Source organism: Montipora capricornis, chromosome 6 (assembly GCF_036669925.1).
Source record: "Montipora capricornis isolate CH-2021 chromosome 6, ASM3666992v2, whole genome shotgun sequence".
Taxonomy (NCBI): Eukaryota; Metazoa; Cnidaria; class Anthozoa; order Scleractinia; family Acroporidae; genus Montipora; species Montipora capricornis.
In genome coordinates this window covers 49640064-49645910 of record NC_090888.1, presented here as the reverse complement: position 1 = coordinate 49645910, position 5847 = coordinate 49640064, and the positions used below count along the sequence as shown (strand labels likewise).

The 5847-nt window shown below is 39.6% G+C and overlaps 1 pseudogene; it reads left to right on the top strand.

Moving 5' to 3' along the window:
• Nucleotides 1-4185: 4185 nt before the first annotated feature.
• Nucleotides 4186-5404, top strand: LOC138050590 (uncharacterized; annotated as a pseudogene).
• The last annotated feature ends 443 nt before the right edge of the window (nt 5405-5847 follow it).

The following is a 5847-nucleotide window of genomic DNA, read 5'->3' as shown; positions in this document are numbered from 1 at the left end:
TCGATTTCTCGTCCTGGTAAACTATGCCGACGAAATAACTAGATCGACGGTACGTGTTAGCTTAAGCACGTTAACTTGTCAGTTTGTCAGTTTCCTCTAGCTCCATCTCGTGTGTGGGAATTGCGATGATTTCTGGACAAGTTACTACTAATTTACAGCTGCCGTTTGGATGTCATTTCTCTGTTTGTGAATTTTGAACCAATCCAGTTAAAGCACCGTTGCATTTCAAAAACATGACCCAAAAGAAGAATTGCTGAAATTTAATTGTGAGAACTTTATTCAACTTATAAGAGTCCGAAGTCTCTTGATAAGAAAGGTGACCTAATCCACCGCCCTTTGATGAGCACACCACGCCCACTATCACGAAGTCCTAAAAGCAATTATTTTAAAATGGTTAGCAAAGGGAAGCAACGGGCGGGAAAGGTTTTAAGAATCGACCATAAATTCCAATGATTGATTTTATCAAACGAGTTGATAAAAGTCGAATAACCACCGTGAAAGATTTGGAAAGCTGACGTTTCGAGCGTTAGCCCTTCGTCGGAGCGATTAGAGGAATTGTGGTCGTTGTAGGTTTATATGTGTGCGGAGGAGCTTTGCTATTGGTATTAATAGGATGACGTGAATTTGTGAATAGATTAATGGAATGAGAGGAGTTCATTGATTCCGTGTGTATAGAGTGTGCCCCGTTGAAATTTTTTTTTTCGAGATTTTTACGGCTTTCTGTGTTTCCGTGGTGTAAGGATAAGCCGCAAATAGTCATGTTGTGGTGGGAATGATTAGGAAGATTAAAATATCTTGCAACTGGTTTTGAGGCATCTGTGTCGTTTTTTTCTACATCTACATAGGAGTTCGCGAAAGCAATCCGCCAATCTTCTCCCTGTTTCGCCTATGTAGATCTTTTTGTCTAGTGTACAGGTTATGCAATAGATGAGGTTTGCGTTCAAGTACTGGTTTAAGTAATAGGCTGCTCCTGGGAATAATCAACTGGCGTGTGTAAACCTCTTTTGTGGCCGTTGCATATTTTGTTTCACCGGTCATAAAACCTCTCGTGGCCAGAGTTCCGCTGGATAATTACTTCTTACCATCTTTGCTATCATGTAGTAATGTAACGTGGTAATTCAAATGTATTTTTAATGATCAAACTATCGGTGTTACAATATCTGCTAAGTTGTGAAAAAAACCGTTGGAAGTAAAAAGAGATTTCTTCACTTGTTTTTAACAATTTAAAGTTGTGAGTGAGATTGAAAACAAAAACTGTAAAGATTGTAATAGAGCCAAACCAAAGTAAAAACTCAGCTGCTTTCTTGGGAATACCTACATCTCTGAGTCTGATCAGAGATTAGGCTGAGCCGCTAGTTTGTTATGAACCTATAATGTACCATCTGGTCCAATCATCTCGCACACCATCCTCACAGTCCCAGGGACAGGCTGACAGTCGGAACAAAACGAGGAAACCCGACTTTGTTCATGGTTTCGTCATCTCGTCCGAATTCATTGCACCTTGGTCTCCGAAGATGTTCGTAAACTTACCTTATCAAAGCATGGCTCCTTTAAATGGGACGCGTCTACAAGTAAGAAACACAAAAATCATATGGTAGGTAGAGAATTCATCTTTACGCGGAACAATATAATGCAAGGAAAATTAGAATTTGAGTTCTTTCAGTACTTGATACATGTCCATCAAAATTGATCTATGAAGCCAGATTGGAAGTTTCTATTTGTACAACGTGTTTCAAAGAGATCACAAACATATCGTTTTTTAATTCGAAGGACCATACCGGTCTATGGTTCTATCTAGACATACATGCACGACAAAGTTGTGTTCGAACCAATTGCAAGGTTAGCTCTGAACTTCGCTCAACAGCCAAGAGAAGCTGAAGATGTATGATTTTCCCCGAAAAGTGAGTTGGCACTTGTGTCTCTCAAACTAACATTTTCCTTTCATTTCGTTCCACTGCACACATTAACATATTGTTAGCATATTCCTCCGCTGGTATATTTTTCAATCTAATAAAACGCTTCAGAATACATGCGATAGTTTTAGCTCTAAGTATACATGAAAGATATAATAATTACCGGCTATATTGAAATTCACACAACCCATCATCTACTTTTAAACTTATCAAGGTTTAGAACAAAGAAGAAATGGATTTAGAAGAGGAGGAATTCGACCCATGATCCCCGGCTTTCTTCATGCCAGCACCGATGCATTTGCCGAATAGAAACGCGAGACAAGGTGCTTGAGAGGGAAGATTTTTTGAACTCTTTAGATGGAGGAACTAACGATTCAGTTCAAACGTTTTTAAATTGTACTTAAACCTAACTATTGGTGATCAGGGCTTAGCTCTGCTCAGAAACGCTCTTTGTTCATCCTCTCCTGCCGTATAGTTTTTCGAATGTTAAAGAGGTGTCCATTATCGGCGCAGTAAAAGTAAATGGTAACCAATACATTCTGAGACCCTGACAGAATTTTAACCGCGACATTCCGGGTACTGGGAGATAGATTTGATCACTGAGCTACCACGACATTAAATGATGGGTCCAGACTTACACTGCCGTACATGACGTAGCTCGCTTTAAGAAGCTCATCTCTGCATTCCTTAGATGGTGGCATTCATTGAATTTCTTCAAGCCTTTTAATAAATGCTTGAAGCAAGTCCAAATAGATTTCACATTGCCTGTTCAGTAACAGATCGCAGATGACGTCAAAATTTCAGTGGTAACAACAAGTTACCACGAGTCAATAGCTAGTGTGCCGCTGATTTTTTTGCCGAAAAAGGGAATGACAATACTTGCATTTCTGTTGTTGTCCTTGCACTTTTCCCCCATTTTACATAAGGTAAGTGACATGGGCCTTATTCGCGCGGCGACCATATTGGCCATAGACAATAGATTTCCCACCCCGAGCCTCGAGTTGAAATGTTTGGGAACGAGTTTCGGTGGGGCAATACAAAAGTTTTCAATCCCTCGGGACTCAACTAGAATTAACTAGAATTATAGACTTAAGTTCCAGGGTTAATTTTCCCTCTTAATTTACTCTAGGATACCTTTTGTTATAGACTAGTAATTTTCTTGATCCTGTGATTGCACGATCTTCACTGTAATCACAGCACGAAAAGCGTTACGTTTATCAAAAGTAGATTTAAGAGCGCCCACACGGTACGAAAATTGGAAATTTGGCTGTCCAAGAGGTAGAAGAACGGATGCCTCTTCATAGTTTCTTAAAATCTATTTTAGTTTCGCAAAGCTATTTTAAGTTCTCGTTCCCAATACCGCGCATATTTAAAATTCATTACGTCATTACAACTAGCCAATCAGGTGCCACTCTAAAGTAGCTGCGTAGATTAGCGTTAGATTTTGGGAGAGGCCCATGTATGGGGGATCCGTTCTCTTACCTCATCCTCTCTTGTTTAAGATTAGATTGTTCGTGCTTGTACCGAGCATTCCTCGCGCAGCTGCCAGAAAAATTTTTTGCTTCGTTCTGAACTTATTTGGTTAGGTTGGCTAAGCAATTTTATTTTTTAAGTGCGAGAATAAACGTGATTCTCGGAAAACCTGGCGGATTATAAAAGGGATCATTTCCCGTACTGTGAAACTATTGTGAAAGAACTTCAATTAATGTGGATGAGCGATTACTAACAGCTCCAGCTAAATTACGAGGTGACTTGAAAATCAACAAGTTAATCGGTCCGACTGAGCTAATTAGAGAAAATGCTTCTTCGGACAGCAACAGCACAGATAAGAAGTTTCATTTCCGCCCATCCACCACAAGTGAAGTACTTTCACGGATGAATAAACTAAACAAATCAAACCAAAGGCAGTTGGCCTTGTCAAAATTTCTCCCCAAATTCTTCACGAATGCGCCGATCTTATTTGTTTTAAAACCGTCACTGCTATGCATTTTTAATCAGTCTGTAAATCTGGGTGGGTTCCCAGGCAACTGGACCTTCATTATTTAAACACGAGAAACGTGATGGCATAAACAGTTGCCGCCCAATCTTCTAATTGTAGGGAAATTGTTGTGACCAATTGTTAACCACAAGTTTCCACTCTATTCATATATCGGGGTTTCCTCTCTATTCATTCGACCGTCACGGCTCTACATGCGTGCTAATAGCGTGTATTGTTATATGCCTCGCTTTTAGTGACTCACGTATCCCCTCGTTTCCTCGAAATAACTCTTTTTTAAAATCTGATTGGCTCACATAAGTGGCACGATCCAGGATCTCGAAGATAGTATCACGTAAACACCTCCTATAAATATAAATGTTTCCTATAGCCGCAAAGTACAGCTAACCTCTGCATCAGTTAGGTCTGTGTTCTTACAGTCAGGCAGTTTAGTCAAGCACAGTAATGGCTTCCCAGTTAAAGGTGGTAACAGCACTTTCTGTCAACAGAGTTTAAATGGATAATGGTACAGGAGCAAACACTGATGTCAGTGTGTTCCAGGTCGACCTGAAGTCCATTCCTGAAGGTGCGTTCATGATCGGCGATGTTGCAATTAATGTGCACACAAGCACGATTCCCACATCCTCTGTCTTACTTGTGAAGCCAAACGGTGCTGGAGATGTCATTAGTCAACCGACGGCCTACGAGTTAGTTTGGAAGGACTCAGGCTCGGGTGGTTCTCAGGACGGTTCATTTTGGCGCGTGCAAGCTCCTTACGGCTATGTTGCACTGAGAGATGTGGCTTGTAACGGGTACGATCCTCCTCCTCCTTCGTTCACAGCCAAATACGCCTGCATCCGAGGTGACTTGGTGCGTGAGGGTGTGCTGAATCATGCACCGGTGTGGACCGACAGAGGTTCTGGCGCAAGGATGGACGTGTCAATCTGGAAGGTGGATGGTGACGGTCTGTGTGGATTCTTCAAGCAGGCTACGACAAGCCAGCTTATAAGGTCTTTGTCCTGCCAGCTGCGGTATCCTGCTAATAAACAAACTTTCCATTGGTGGATTTTTGGCAAAAGCGGACATACGATGATACAATATGAACGTTAGATTAAAAGTTGCTTATTTTGTGCTTTTAGTGAGACATAAGTAGCCACTGGAAAACTGAGGGGCTGTGACTGTAATCATGCCCTCATTATGCTTGAAGAGATACAGACCCCAACAGATCAAGAAAGTTGCATTTCACCCCGCATGAGCTTTTAACATTTTATAAACAATTCGTAGCCTCATAAATTTAGTTCCAATTCATAACTTCACAACCAGCTTCAGTTCTGTAGAATCATAATAATCTAGTTAAAAGTGTGCATGTGAGAATATTGATTCAATTAGGATAAAGTTGACCATTAGGTCAATCACTTTCAATTATGGTTGTTTAAAATTCTGCGAAGTTGAGGAAACATTTAAAAATGTATTAACTGATCGATGAAAAAAAACCCAGCTCCATTCACAATTTTGTTTGTTGTTTCTAACATTATTATTATTATTATTATTTATTTTTATTATTATTATTATTTATTTTTATTTGAAGATTCACCCAACAAGAGCAAACAGAGAAAATATTAACTTTGCGACTGATCATCAGTCGATTAATCAGATTAATTGAAAAGTGCGAAGATTATCTCCATCAAAAATCTGGTATAACCTGACAAAATAGAAAGACTTTAGCTTAGCTTTAAAAGAAGGCAAAGTAGTTTCTGCTTTGATATAATCAGAAACAGCATTCTAAATATTGGAAAGTCTAATAAAAAACGAATGGCTAAAAAGTGAAGTTCTAAAATAAGCTGTTGTTAGATAAAGTCCGCAGAAACCACAACGTGACATACTTTTACATAATTTTCTACGTAACTGGATAATGTCTAATTTACATTTATAAAAGAAAAGAAGGTCTACTGTAGGTAT